At 36.8% G+C, this 16103-nt stretch overlaps 1 long non-coding RNA gene across 2 annotated transcripts in view; it reads right to left on the bottom strand.

The window, feature by feature from the left end:
* Positions 1-715: 715 nt before the first annotated feature.
* LOC122201781 overlaps positions 716-16103 on the bottom strand; it is a 111297-nt gene continuing 95909 nt past the window's right edge. For both annotated transcript variants that reach the window (XR_006194335.1, XR_006194334.1), the window contains exon 3: positions 716-1687. This is a non-coding gene — a long non-coding RNA (uncharacterized LOC122201781). The remainder of the gene's footprint in view (positions 1688-16103) is intronic.

Genomic DNA, 16103 nt, shown 5'->3' with positions numbered 1-16103 from the left:
GCAGAAGGAGACTGGGAAGTATATATGGAGGGCAAAAACCAGGGATAGAGGTCATGGTGGAACATGAAAGAACAGTTCTACACATAAAACTGGAATAAAACCAGGAGCTGAGTCACTGGAGGAATCTAGTAGTGCAGGTAGTAAAAAGACAATGGGTATAGAGTGACTCAGCAGTGGTGGTTCAAGATGGAAGCCTAATGAACAGTAAGTTGACTCCAAAAGTTTTATCTGCTCAGTCCAGTCTCTCTCAGGTCAATTTATTCCCAACTTAATCCTACTGTTCTTGTGGATAGTCACCTGAGTTTGCCCTTTCCAGCCAGGAAGCTATGGCTGATTTCTAAAGTGTAAGGTATTAAAAGTTGCCATAGAGTGGTGGCTATGGGAAGGTAAAAAAAGAAATGGATATGAAAGATACAGTAAAGTAGCATAAGATACACTGATATGGCTGAACAAAGCCATACACAAAATTCAGCAATAAATAAATAATAACATCCGCTTAATGCACTCTGGCTCAAAACAAATCAGGACAGCTGAGAACCAAATTTCATCCTTTAATCAAATTTAATAACCTCTGTTTCCCTTTAGTTCTTTGTCTACTTCTTTGTCTTATTTCATGAAATTGTATACGACACGGTGATGTGAAAGAATTGGGTGCTAACAATCTTGCCCTTATTTTATGTTTATTTATTTTTGAGAAAGAGAGAAAGCACACTTGCGTGCAAGTTGGGGAGGGGCAAAGAGAGGGGAGGACAGTTTCCTAAGCAGGCGCCCCCCTGACATCAGAGACCCGAAGCCAATGCAGGGCTTGAACCCATGAACCATAAGATCGCGACCTGAGCCAAAGTCAGACCTTCAACCGACTAAGGCACCCAGGTACCCCAAAATCCTGCTTTCTCATCTTATTCCCACATTTGAACATGTTAACAAAATAAGATTACAAGGAAAGGAAATGGCACTTGTGAAAAATAGTGCTAAGTGAAACTCAAAGTACTAATGAATTTGGTCACAAAATCTACAAGATTGATACATTTTTGCTACATGTAATAGGTGTAAGACAATGAGTTGAATTATATCCTAAAAAGATTGATCATGAAAAGCAATTAAATTTGTAACATGAAAAAGTCATGAGTTGGTGTTTGTTTTTATTCCCTTGAATTGAGTACCAAGTCCAAAGAGAAAGACTTTAATTTTTACAGAAGCTGTGTGTCAAAGCAAAACAAAACAAAACAAAGCACTATACTAACAAAAATATGATATTGCTCTTTAGGGAACAAAAGTGGTTAAATGCTTCTTCCATCTTTACTCAACATGTGGCTCAAAACACAAATGATAAGTGCTCTGAGAATAAACTAATGTGAAAGTATAGAAGAAAAATCCCAAATATTTTCCAGTTCTTCCTTTGGGAATGATTAGGAGCCAGTGTGGTAAAGAAAGGCTGGCCTCATCCCAGCACTTCACGACTGTGAAGAGTAGTACAAAATCAGAGTCAAAATGGGGCACTGGGTGACCCCACAGAGGTCACCAGCTTTTGTTGATCCAGGTATCCATGTAGCAGAGATGATATAAACCGACAATGAATCTCTTTGTCCTGGAAATTAAACCGGAAATCTCAAGACTGTGTTTTCAGTGTTTCTTGGCTTTCATTCTGTTAGAAATACTGCCACATTTCAGTATTTTCGTTCTTGTCCTGGATGAAATCACAAAGCAGAGAGGCACTTGAGAATTCTGTTTTTAAATAAAAGTAAACATTTCCAAGTGAGTTTAGGTCTCTGTTTAGTATTTTTGCGACCCAATTACTGAGCTTAAACATTCCACAGATGTCATATTTCTTGGTGGCACAAGTTTATTGAACGAAGATCAGGTTAATTTTAATTAGAATGTTAATAAGCATCTGTAAGGTGTTTAATAAGTATTTCATATCATACTTTCCAATGCTTGGTCAAGAATTGTGCAAACAGTGGTCTTTGGGTTTTGTTTTTTATTTTCCATGTTTGGGACCTAGGGCAAAAATTATTCTGGTTTATTCCTCATCATTCAGGTGAAAACTATATAGATGGCAACCCCAGATTTTTCTGAACCAACCATTCAGCAAATTAATTACTCAATAGGAAGTTGAGCATTTTCTAAAAAATATTGATCCTTCCAAGTCAAAAAGATCCAACTATTTCTAGGAGAACAACATTGGAACAGAAGAGGACAGTTATTAGATTTATTTTCCTGTGGATACCCTACTGGGGTATATTTTTGTGGTTGGATCTGACCTATAATAGCAACATCACTACTAGGATATGGGTCACTCTGTCATCTGAATCCACGCTTCAGAGGAATTGTTACTTGGTTGTTCCAACTGACACCTGAATGAGGGGCCCACTCTGTTAAAGGGCAAATGCGAGGATAATTAAACTCTGAAGCAATTGTCTACATGACCATAGAAACATTTTTAAATTTTCTCTGTTCTTGCTTTAACGCTTTCGGTGCTTCTTCAAGGGTTAGTGCTTGCAGAGTAATTTACTTACTCAAATGGAATTTTCCATTCAGAATCCTCCTCATTACTATATCTTTGTTTCGCCATGTGACAAAAGGAATTAATACCCCCACTATTATAATGTACTCTTCAGTGGCTAGATTGGAACAACGTGACCATAGTACACCATTAATATAATACTTTCCTTTTTCTTTAGGCTCATTCTTGAAGATGGCAGAAGCTCCCCAATTTTAAAACCAATTATATGGATTCAGGTAAAGGCAAAATGCTATTTGTTCATGACTTTCACAATGCTGTTACCAGCAAACTGGCTTCCAGAGCAACTGCATTGGTTACCAAGGTACAGAAACTATTCCCATGGAATCTTCTATCACCTTGGCACTGAAAGGGTGAACTAGGCAGAAATAGAAGGAATAAACTATACCTGGAAAGAGAATGACTATTGACACTTCCATCCATTTGGGTACTCTTCATTCTAGCCTATGGAGATCTCAAGTGCAATACACACACTTCATCTTTTCTAGACAAAGTAGCAACTCTTCCTTAATATAAATGGTAAACTCCTTCCAAGTCCACATAAATAGCTACTCTGCTTAATCATGTCTAGGAAATTGGGGTAACAGAGAATTACTCCAACTAAAATCTAAGAAAAATGGTATACTTGGTGGTTAGACATAACGAAGAGATTACTTTAAAATAGAATCAACTTTTGGGGTGTCCAGGTGGCTCGGTTAAATGTCTGACTTTGGCTCAGGCTGTGATCTCATGGTTCATGAGTTTAAGCCTCAGAGTGGGCTCTGTGCTGCCTGCTTAGGATTCTCTCTCTGTCCCCTCTCTCTCTCTGCCCCTCCCCTGCTCACACTTTCTTTCTCTCTCAAAATAAGTAAATATTAAAAAAAAAAAAAAACAAACAAGAATCAACTTCTACCAAAGTCCTTGAAATCAGAAAGGCAGACAAAGAGAATCTGGTTAAAACTTTGACTTTGGGAACATTGTCATAAAAAGAAGTATAGTACTCTCTCCAATGCCTCCTAATACCATATTAGTCGGTCAAAAGATCGGGTAGCCTTCCTGGCAAAACTCAACAAGGGAATACTAATTGAAAGTAATTCAATGACAAGCCATGTATAACAGTTTCAGAACGTAAAAGGAATAAACATGAGCTATGACTAAATATTGTAGACTTAGGCAGAAATGCTTAGTTTCATTGTAGTAGAGGATTTCCGGATTTTCATTCAACCCAACATCTGCTGAAACTGATTAGAGAGGATGGTAGTGGTAGTTGTAGTGGCAGAATTCAGAATTCCACAGCACTGACTGTACAACGTCAATTCCGTTCCTGCGAAACCGAACTGCTTTTATCTGCCTAATTTCTTTCCTATTACTTTTGACTCTTGATGACAAATATGAAAGGAATGGTGCCAAAATCCAGTTGGCACTTCATTATCTGAACTTGTTCCATGATGCCTAAGTTTTAAAGTATTTTACTTTGTTATAGTAAAAAACAAAAACTGTGGCTAAAACTCATGGGAATGTTAGGATGACATGAAGATTGGTAAACTGAGAGCTAAAAATATCACTAATAGGGTCTTACTTTCTGCCTATGCTACTAACTCAATGAATGTTAGGAAAGTGATTCAATCTTCAAAACTTTTTTCAGTGATTAAGCAAAAATAGTAACATTTACCTGGAAATTTGCTGATGGAACAGTTAATAAATATGAGAACTAAAGATTTTTCCACACCTCAATTGCTATTATATAGTTACACACAACTAATAAAAGGGATAAGCACTAATTCAATACACCAATCTAAAGCAATCTGAAAAACCCCACACAAATACACACAATCACACCCTGCAATAATCAGCTTTGTCCCTGGTCTTGTTCCTCTCTCCATTCAACCCTCCAGTTACTAGGTCCAAGACCTGACCTGACAGCAGGGAGAAGAATATATATTATCTACAGAGCATTTTAAAACTCTGATTCATTTTTCAGCTTTTTATTTCATAAGGTTTTAAGTGTTAACAGAAGTAGACAGAATTAATAATGAACTACCATATACCTAGAACACAGCTTCAACAATGAGCAACTCACAGTCAATCTTAGTTGACCCATATCCCCATCTACTCCCACTTCCACATTATTTCAAAGCAAACCTCAGACATCATATTATTTCATCTACAAATATTTCAGCATATATTTCTATATAATAATTATGCTTTAAAAATTGCCAAAAACTCATTATACCGACTAAAACAATTAATAACTCTATAATATCAAATAGCCGCTCATGTTCAAAATGTCTAATTGTCTCTTTTTGAGTCATTTTTGTACAAGTCCTAGGACATTTTTAGCCTTTTTTCTTTCCTCAACTTGAGCACTTATATGTAAATCAGCATGGACAGAATATGACCTGGATCACAGAAGAAAGCTCAGTGTGAATAGGTAGCATCCCTCCATGTGAAATGATGTAATTCTTGGTTGAGGGCTTACACAACTATATGTATTGGTCTCTTCTGGGGGAAGAAAACATACAAAAGCAGTGCACATCTTCTTCTAAAACCGACCAAGAAGAATCCAACGAGCTTTGCAGAAAACAGAATCTTCAAGCCAAACCAATAGATGTTTGAGAATGCAGACATGTCACCAAAAGTGTGTGGAGGACCAAAGAAAGAAGAGGTGCTGGTCAATCACATGCTCTCTTCCCAGATCTCCCATACCACTGCCACCTTTCTTCTTCAAATCCCATCCAGAAGCATACCACAGTTTCCAAAGTAAATTTCAACCAAAGTGTTATAATTTGAAGTTGATTTTAAGCACATCAGTTTGGAAGCATTGATTAGATTATCAATAGGCTAACTGAAATCCAAAGAATAACATTTAAAAGCCCAGCTCTGCAATCCCTATCAAAATGACACCAGCATTCTTCACAGAGCTAGCATAATCCTAAAATTTGTATACAACCAGAAAAGGCCCCAAATAGCCAAAGCAATTCTGAAAAAGAAAGCCAAAGCTGGAGGTTTCAATCCCAAACTTCAAGACATATTACAAAGCTGTGATCATCAAGACAGTATGGTACTGGCACAAAAACAAACACATAGATCAATGGAACAGAATAGAGAACCCAAAAATGGACCCACAAATGTATGGCCAACTAATCTTTGACAAAGCAGGAAAGAATATCCAATGAAAAAAAGTCTCTTCAGCAAATGGTGTTGGGAACATTGGACAGGGACATGCAGAAGAATGAACGTGGACTACCTTCTTACACCATACACAAAAATAAACTCAAAATGGATGAAACACCTAAACATAAGACAAAAAGCCATCAAAATCCTAGAGAAGAAAATAAACAACCTCTTTGACTTTGGCCACAGCAACTTCTTACTTGACATGTCCCCAGAAGCAAAGGAAACAAAAGCAAAAATGAACTACCGGGACCTCATCAAGATAAAAAGCTTCTGCACAGCAAAAGAAACAATCAGCAAACCTTAAAGGCAACCGACAGAATGGGAGAAGATATTTGCAAATGACATATCAGATAAAGGGTTAGTATCCAAAATCTATAAAGAACTTATCAGACTCAACACTCAAAAAAGAAATAATCCAGTGAAGAAATGGGTAAAAGACATCAATAGACACTTCTCCAAAGACAACATCCAGATGGCCAACCGACACATGAAAAACTGCTCAACATCACTCATCATAAGGGAAATACAAATCAAAACCACAATGAGATACCACCTAACACATGTCAGAATGGCTAAAATTAACAACTCAGGCAACAGCAGATATTGGCGAGGATGCAGATGAAGGAGAACCCTTTTGCACTGCTGGTGGGAATGCAAACTGGTGCAGCCACTCTGGAAAACAGTATGGAGGTTCCTCAAAAAAATTAAAAATAGAACTACCCTATGACCTAGCAATATACTACGAGGTATTTATCCAAAGGATACAGCTGTGCTGTTGTGAAGCGGCACATGCACCCCAATGTTTATAGCAGCGCTATTGACAACAGCCAAAGTATGGAAAGAACCCAAATGTTCATAAACTGATGAATGGATAAAGAAGATGCGCCGTGTGTGTGTGTGTGTGTGTGTGTGTGTGTGTGTGTAATAGAATATTACTCAGTGACCAGAAAGAATGAAATCTTGCTATTTGCAACAATGTGGATGGAACTAGAATGTATTATGCTAAGCAAAATAAGTCAGAGAAAGACAAATATCATATGACTTCATTCATGTATGGAATTTAAGATACAAAACAGATGAACAAAAAGGAAAGGAAGCAAAAATAATATAAAAACAGGGAGGCAGACAAACCATGAAAGACTCTTAAGTACAGAGAACTGAGGGTTGCAGGAGGGATTCTGGGTGGTGGGATGAGCTAAACGGGCAAGGGGCATTAAGGAAGACACTTGTTGGGATGAGCACTGGGTGTTGTAAGTAAGTGATGAATCACTAAATTCTATTCCTGAAATCATTATTACACTATATGTTAACTAACTTGGATGTAAATTAATAATAATAATAATAATAATAATAATAAATAAATAAATAAAAGCCCATCTCCGATATGAAGCCATTCTGGCATTTCCTGTCATAAACCCAATTTAATCATAATAGGTTCTTTCTTGTTGATCAACAATTAGGTTCCATTGCTTAATGCTTTCTTTTGGACATTTGCATCTACAGTATGATGGCTAGATCTATATTCCCCATTGGCTAAGTCATGGTGTCCAGTTGTTTGGTCAAACACCAGTCTAGATGTTGTTGCGAAGATATTTTGTAGATGTGGTTAACAATGAAATCTGTTGACTTTAAATAAAGTTGATAACCCTCCATAATGTGGGTAGGCCTCATCCAGTCAATTGAAAGCCTTAAAGTCAAAGACTGAGGTTTTCAGCATATGAAGAAATTCTCCTTCCCTACTCTGTATTATTTGAATGTTTACATTGAGCATGTAATTTTTAGCAATATTTAATACACACACACACACACACACACACACACACACATATACATACCCAGTTCTAAGATTCTTTTGTGGCCTTGGCTTTCCTCCTCTGTAAGTAGGGATATATAAACTACTTCCTTGAGATTACTAACATGAAAGCATATATTATTAACAAATGTTTGTAATCAGCAATATCCTACATATAATAAATTAAGTCACACACATTTTTGTTGCCCAAAATTTTAGGTTGCGCATAATTTGGAAAATTCAAGTCAGGTCTTGGACCTAGAAGGATCAACAAAAGTCTGCTGCCTTCTGGGAACAGCCTAGTGTCTGAGCATACATGGAGATTTCCAGATATGTAGGGAAATTCGGCTCTGGTAGGGAGTTTGATTCTGATTCAATCAAATACAAATTGCAAGAGGTTTGTCAATGCAGCCACAGAGTGGGAAATGTCCTCTCTGATTCCCTATTTAAGCCTCTGATTCCTTCTTAAAAGGATTTAAGTTTGGCTTAAGACAAATGACACATCTATAATAAATCACCAACATCAGAACAAAAGAATATAATTCAGAATGAGATGGATGTACTAGAACATAAGATAGGAAGTTTCTGCAGTGAAACATAGGATGCAGGTCTGTGTTTCACTAAAACCAAGAAAGATTTCTTTTTCTTATATATATGTATAGAAATTTATACTTCCAAATATTTTTTTTTAGCTTTGAATAATTAGAAAAGTTTGGCATAATTGATGAATTTATGTTTTTCTATTCTAAATCTAAATTCCAAGATAATCAGTCAAAACTCATTCCTTTTCAAGAATACCGGGAATTTCTTGATTTTATTAATATCCCTATACATCTGACTTTGTTATTATAATCGGACGCTTTATGTGTATAGCTTGCACACAAAGCTTTACCAACTATTCTTGGGTCATGTTTCCATTTACTACTATGGCTAGATAATTACAGAGATCTGGATGTTCCTACTCCTGTATGTTCAGGACTGCTTAGGTTTCCCAGGAAATACTTTGGAACACTCTTTTAGGTCATTTAAACCAAAACAAAAAACAAAAAACAACAACAAAAAATAAACAACCAACAATGACAACTAGGTAAATGATGTAAATAACTGATTCATTTAATCTCTTCTCTGGACTATAATAGCCCAGGTCATTTTCATTTTGAGATAATAAGACTAATAAACTCTTCACAATTATTTAATTTATCCACAAATATTTTGAAATGTAACCATGTGACAGTTGATTAAAATATAGTCAAGAGGGAAAAGCATTCTGACAAATTCATGAGTTCTATGCTGATTAGTTTCCCCTGTCTCGTTCTAAAAGTCTGAGTACATTAACAACATGTGGTCAGGTGTCTTGGGGTTGCCTGAAACAAAAACCTCACTGAGCCCACTAAAAATTAAACAAATAAGAGAGTGGAGGTGTGAGGGAGGGGAAACAGAACATCTTGCTAGATGCACAGAGCTTTCTCAGAGATGCAGTTCAGCTGAGTTAGATGGGACTGGCTCTCCTGAACCAGAGACTGAACCAGCACCTCTCTCTCTCCCCTTCTTTCCCACCCCTAGGGTTTGTTTCTACTTCTTTCTGGCATCTGTTCCATTATCCTCTCTGCAAAATCGTCTCCACTGCAGGACTCTTGAATTTTTGTCCTTCATTATTTGAGCTTATGGAGCTTGTGGGCCTAGTTTGGCCCACTAGGCCACAGATTCTGGGTCTGATTATTCATGACCTTTTTGGTCTAGCTCCCTGCCATAAGCTGGATTACACAAGGTTCCAATACTTCTTGGGTGTAATCACTCCTACATTTATTCACTTAAAAAGAAAACATTCTTGGGATACTTACCACAGGCCAGTAAAGCAGTAGGGGTTGAAGACTTAGAAATTATTGAAGTAGTTCTGACTCCGGGAGAAAGAAAGCCAATGATTAAGATTCAATGGGGCGCCTGGGTGGCTCAGTCAGCTGGGCGTCCAACTGCGGCTCAGGTCATGATCTCACAGCTCATGGGTTCGAGCCCCAGGTCAGGCTCTGTGCTGACAGCTCAGAGCCTGGAGCCTGCTTCAGATTCTGTGTCTCCCGTGCTCTCTGCCCCTCCCCCTCCCCTCTCAGAAATGAACAAACATTAAAAATTTTTAAAAACAAAACAACAGATTCAAATGAGGGGCACCTGAGTGGCTCAGTCGGTTAAGTGTCAGACTTCAGCTCAGGTCATGATCTTGCAGTTCGTGAGTTGGGACTCTGTGCTGACAGCTCAGAACCGAGCCTGATTCAGATTCTGTTTCTCTCCCTCTCTCTGCCCCTCTCCCACTCACGCTCTGTTTCTCTCTCTCCCTCTCCCTCTCTCTCTCTCTCTCTCTCTCTCTGAAAAATAGAAAAAAAAAAAAAACATTTAAAAAAATTTTTAAAAAGATTCAAATGGTATGTGTATGTGGCAGATTTAGTGGCTCAGTGACCGTGAGAGCACTGGACTGGAGCCTGTGACAGCCTGGAGACATCAAAGAATGTTTGTCCCTCTTCCATAATGAAACCTGGGTGTGTATATACCTCACTTAACTGTTTGCATATATCTATCTCCCATAGACTGAAAGTTCCTCCAGAGCAGGGACCGCGTTTTACTCATCTTTAAATCCCCATTCACAATGTTTGATGAATAAATAATAAACGAAATGGTGCTTGAACTGAAACATCAAAACATAACCAGGAAATGATTTTTAAAAAGGAGGGGGAAGCATCTTACAGCTTCAGGTCACCAGGTTTCAGAGATATGATAGACCATAGAATGCTCAAAGCATTGCAAACAGTTCACAGAAGCTGGGGTTTACAGGCTTGTTGATGAATGGAGGATAATGGGGCTGAGAAGTTGATATGCATTGACTTGTGAAGGGTTTTTCAAGCCTTATTAAGGAATTTTAACTTTATACGAAAGACAATGAGGAGCTGTTAAAGTATTTACTATTAACCAGAGCAGAGAGCATTTTCTAAAGCATATTCTGTCAACCACATGCAGATGGGTTGCAGTGACATGAGCACAGTGTCAGGAAAATTACTTCAGAGGCTCCTGCAAAATACAAGTAAAAACTGACCAGTCGAGTCACTTCTGGTCCAGACCACAGCCCTATGCTTGGGCACAATCTAATACGGCCCCAATGGTAAGAACCCCCATCTTAGAATAACATATTCCCCTTGCTGTTAGGATTCCTATTTCTTAACTGGCATCTACATCAGAACAACACAATTTCCTTCTCTCACATGCTTCTTGAGCTATCTTCACAAGATCGTTTGGATTTTAATCACCTAAAATACCATTCTAATATAAGATTTCCCTAATAGCCTGCTACTTGGAGGTCTCAGAAGAGCAGACCATCTAGCCTACACTCTTGGAAAGATCTTGCTGTTTCTATTCCCACTTTTCTAGGGGCACAAAAGCAAACACACATGGACAAAGAAAGCGTAACTAGCATTCTCACATGAGGTGCAAGACTTTAAGGATGTTTAAAATCTGCCCTTTCCCATACAAATTTCCACTCCAGTGAGAAAATGAAGTTGGACCGTATTTTTACATTGTCCCTCTCTTGATGCAATTATCTCCATTATGACTTTTATATTTATTTAAAATATGTTATCACAAAGAATCCGGGCTTTCCTGACACTGACACCAAATTCTGCCTTTCTATATGGCTGCATTCACCAATTAAATCATGCAGATTTTCCTCTATTTAAGTAAGTCACCAGATATGACTGTACTGGGGGAGGAGCCCCCAACTTTGCATCATATCCAGTTCTTGTAGGCTTGTGTAACCTTGAATGTTTCTTATAGTGGCCCCTCAATTCAGCTTTTTCATTTGGAAAAAGGGTAAGAAAGACATATATTAATTCTAAATGATGGTCTTTAGCATCTCTTCTTACTTTGATTCTATCCAAATGAAACCTAAAAGCCAAAACGGCACATGCCTTGTACTGCATGTGAGCAAAAGCAGAGTTCTTGCCTTAAATTGCATCTGCAGAAAAGTTCATCCAAGTATTCCCCCAGAGCTTTACCTTAGGTTGTGAAAAGCTGCAAACACGTCAGAAGCCAAACCACAATAACAACAAAAAAAGTTCTCCAAAAACCAGTATGCCTACACTTCCTTTTTAATCAAAGTAACTGGGCAAAATTACTTATGTCCTTTCCCTTCTCTGTCTTTGTTTACATTTACTTTTCTTATATTTTCTATTTTGGAATAAACAATACATGCATATTGTACAAAATCCAAAAGAGTGTTCAGTGAAATACAAATCTCCCTTATTCCTCCCTCCCCTTTACCCTAGCCACTTAGTTTGTCTGCCTGAAGCAACCACTGTTCCTAATCAAAATTACTTTTACTATTAGATACCACCAGAAATATCTTTTTTATTAAGGCAGAAAGAATTCCTAGTTGCAGTAACAGTGTCTCCATTTGAGCAGGTGATTATAGTAAACATATAAGGCATGTGGGCCTATTTGTTTGCTCTAGCTCCTACTTAACTATTTCCTTTGGCTTAAAGGTTTTGAGGTAAATCTAAGGTCACAGTCTAGCTGAGTCACTGTTCAAGAGTGACACAGCAACACATTTAAGCCATCTGGTAAGCAAGGCAGCCAGACAGGAAGAGTTAATGGGAATTTCAAAATCATTCTTCACTCTAGCCACTTTACTCTCTTTAGAATGAGAGGCAACTGTCTGAAATGTACAACCTTTAATAAGGGCCACTGACTTAGAAAGTTTTACCTCCCCAAAGAACTTGGGGGACCCATGTGTAGGTCTATGAAAATCACTTGGAAACTTCCAGTGAGGAAATTGGTTTTAAGAGAAGCTCAGTTGGTTTTTACCAGCCTGCAAGGATTGTGTGGACTACAATCTAATGTAAAAACAGCATGAAAAAGGATTAACTACTCCATTGCAGTGGAGACAAGAGCCAAAGCCCATTAGGGACCAATCAACACTAGAACACTAGGTGCAGGAATTCCATCAGAAAGGGAAATAAAACTGGCTAATATAATTTAGAGAGAGTCTACTGCACCTCTTAGCACCTATTAGTGAATAGGCCAGTGTGAGCCAATGTGAATGACATCCATTCAGGGAAAAAATTTTCTACCTAAGGAGAAACATAAAAACTGAACTTCAAAGATGAAGCCAAAGATGATACAATATAATACAATGAAACAAGCCTTCAAAAGCTGGCATTGTTAATATTTTGGCATTGCTTTACTGCTGGGCTGGAACACACTATGAATAAAGCAAGTCTAGATGATGCAAGAGGATGCAACTGATCAAATACAAATTTCAAATCATGCTTGTTTCCATGTTTTAGAGATTATTTTTCAGTCTTTATTAGGGCAATCTAAAGACATTAGACCTTCTATTATAGTGGTTTACAAAAAAAAAAACCTCTTTTAATGGAATTAGTATTTGGATATTAAAGAGGATATAATAAGGGAACATGAGATTTGATGATGAGATCCAAAGAATGTTTGCATAATTTAAGTTTTAGTCATTCCAAGTGTTGAAATGAATAACATTTGATATGCTCCAAACACTCACTAACAACCTTCCTAGTGCATTACCAATTATCAAAATCAAGTAGACTGTTCTCTATGGAGCTCATATAATCTTCCCATTCTCTTTTCCTTGATTGTGTCTTCCCCAGAGTTGTTCTCATGCACAAGAAATCAAGTGGAAAGAATCTTCCTAGCTTCCCCTCCCAGGAGAATTGTATGTTTCTTTGACTTGAAGCAGAACAGACCTGTAGTGAAATCCTGAGGTAACCCTGACACCTTAGAAATTTAGAAGTTTTAAGATGTACTTGCCTGAGTTGCTAAAGATCCTAAAGAAATTTAGCCCAATTGAGGACTGTTGATAGACTTAATAATTTATTAATTATTATTTAATAATAAGTTTGCAATGTATATTTTTTGTTAAATAATTTACACATGTCAAATTAGTTGACCTTTATATTAGTTTCACTGATATACACAAGCTTTAATCCTAGGAAACTTAAATTTAAATTCTATCATCCAAAACTATCACAGATCAGTAGCTTTGAAACATTTCTAGAAAAACTCTATAATAAAATAAGCAATTTGAATGTCAGCACTGTGATTTGACCATGATTTCACCTCTATATCTGAATGACTGAAAAGAAAATTATCAATACTGAGGGTCTCATTAAACAAGGCTACTTAACATCAGAATAATGTAGAGATCATGAAATCAGCAATGCATCAACATTGCACATATGTTTATGAAAACAACAATGAAGAAATATTTTGTCATGCTAATTAATTCAAAATAAGAACTTTTCCCCAAGGTTGTTCTAGGGAACACAACAACCATGGGTAGATGAAGGTCAGAGCTATATCTACAGAGGTGGTGGGGAGGAGGAAGTGAGCAGAGCTATTCCTACAAATCAAAAACGTCCAACCAAACTAATCAAAATAACTTATTTGTCTTCACTACACCAGTTGTTGAATTTTAAAAATTATAAATAACATTAATGAACACCATCAAGAGAATGAATGAAAAAATTATACTATTCTTACACAATTGAATCACAGCAATGAAAATGAATAAGCTAATGCAACATAGAAAAAAATATCAAAAATATATAGTTAAGTAGGAAAAAAGGATATGTGACCATTTACATAAAGTTAAAAATATGCAAAACAATACTACATACTGTTTAAGAATGCATGCAAAGTTAGTAAAATATAAAAACATGCAAAAACATTCAAAATCATGGCAACTTTTGTCAAGAAGGTAATCATATCCAAAAAGTCTTATTTCTTAAGCTGGATTGGGACAGATTTGAAGTCCATTTCATTACTTTCTGTGCTTATTTTTTAGACTGACATGTCTTATTAAAATATTTTGAAAATTCCTATTTATATGTTTGCAAAAGCTACACCACCTGTTGTGAATTTTTGAATGGGGACGCTTTCCTCCCTAGATAGTGAGTTTTCAAATTTAATTCCAGAAGATTCCAAAATAGACATTGGATTCAAATTATTCGGGAATAAAAATTATAATAACTGGTGTAGTTCAATACCACCTCACCAGAGTCCTTCTGGGCCAGCTTCTGAAATAAAATGTCAAAAGTGCACCCTAGACTTTAGCACCCAGATCATAGTTTCTAATACCATTATTCATAATAAGAATTGGCTCTTTGGAGAAAAGGTTAATAATAGGGTTGGAATACACAAAATAAGCCTGAAGCATCTTGTAGCATCAGAAAGTAATGAAGTACTCAAAAACAAAAACAAAAACTCATAGTGATGGGGCTATGTCAGAGAGATATAGGAGCCAAGTAAAAAAGGACCTAATGGCCAGGGGTGCCTGGATGGCTTAGCGAGTTGAGCTACCGATCTTGATCTTGCAGTTCATGAGACTGAGTCCCTAATGGGGCTCTGTGCCAACAGCAGAGAGCCTGCTTAGGATTCTCTCTCTCTCTCTCTCTCTCTCTCTCTCTCTCTCTCTTAAAAATTATTTAAAAAAGAGTACCTAATGTCCAAAAATGGAACAATTTGAGTAAGAAAATACAATAATATTGGATTAAAATTGAAAGTATAAAAGAAATATTCATGAGTCCACAGCAATATTAAATAAATAAGAATAGATAAATCTCCCCTGCAGAAGATTCCAAATAATTCAAATAAATATTCCACTCTCAAGGAAGTAGAGCAAACTCCCCACTCCTTAAGTATAGGATGTATGAAGCGACCTCCAAAACAGTACAGTATTGAAGGGGGGAATAAAGAGTCATTTTACAGTAGAGAAACTTGACAAACACTACCTCAGTCAGGGAATGGGAGTTCACATCATCAGTGATCAGTGATCTTAATAGAATGTACCCTTGATACGATACATTGAAAATATTACTTTATCTCTCTGGTTTTCCTCCTGAAAACCCATAACCCCAGTTCCTAAAAAAAACTAAAAATAGAACTGTCCTACAATCCAGGAATCATAATACTGAGTATTTACCTGAAGAATATAAAAACTCTAAATCAAAAGGATCTATGCAACCTTATGTTTACAGCATCATTATTTACAACAGCCGAATTATGGAAGCAATGTTAAGTGTCCACTGATGGATGAATGGGTAAGGGGATGTGGCATATATATATATATATATATATATATATATATATATATATATATATATATAATGGAATATCACTCATCCATTAAAAAATAATAAAATCTTGCCATTTGCAATGACATGGATGGGGCTACAGGGTATTATGCTAAGTGAAATAAGTCAGTCAGAGAAAGACAAATACCATATGATTCTATGCATGTGGAATTTAAGAAACAAAACAAATGAACAAATGAAAAAGAAAGAAAAGACAAACCAATAAACAGACTCTTAACTATAGAGAACAAACTGACGGTTACCAGAGGGGATGTGGGTGAGAAAATGGGTAAAATAGGGATTAAGGAGTGCACCTGATGTTATGAGCACGGGGTGATGCATGGGATTGTTGAATCACTATATTGTACACCTGAAACTAATATAACACTCTATGTTAACTATACTGGAATTAAACTGAAAAACTTAATAAAACTTTTAAAAACCCATAACTCCAGGGGCACCTGGGTAGCCCAGTTTGGTTAAGCATCTG

The sequence above is a fragment of the Panthera leo genome, chromosome A1 (assembly GCF_018350215.1).
Source record: "Panthera leo isolate Ple1 chromosome A1, P.leo_Ple1_pat1.1, whole genome shotgun sequence".
Taxonomy (NCBI): Eukaryota; Metazoa; Chordata; class Mammalia; order Carnivora; family Felidae; genus Panthera; species Panthera leo.
Note: the sequence above shows the minus strand (reverse complement) of the source record. Positions and strands in the feature narration are given on the sequence as shown.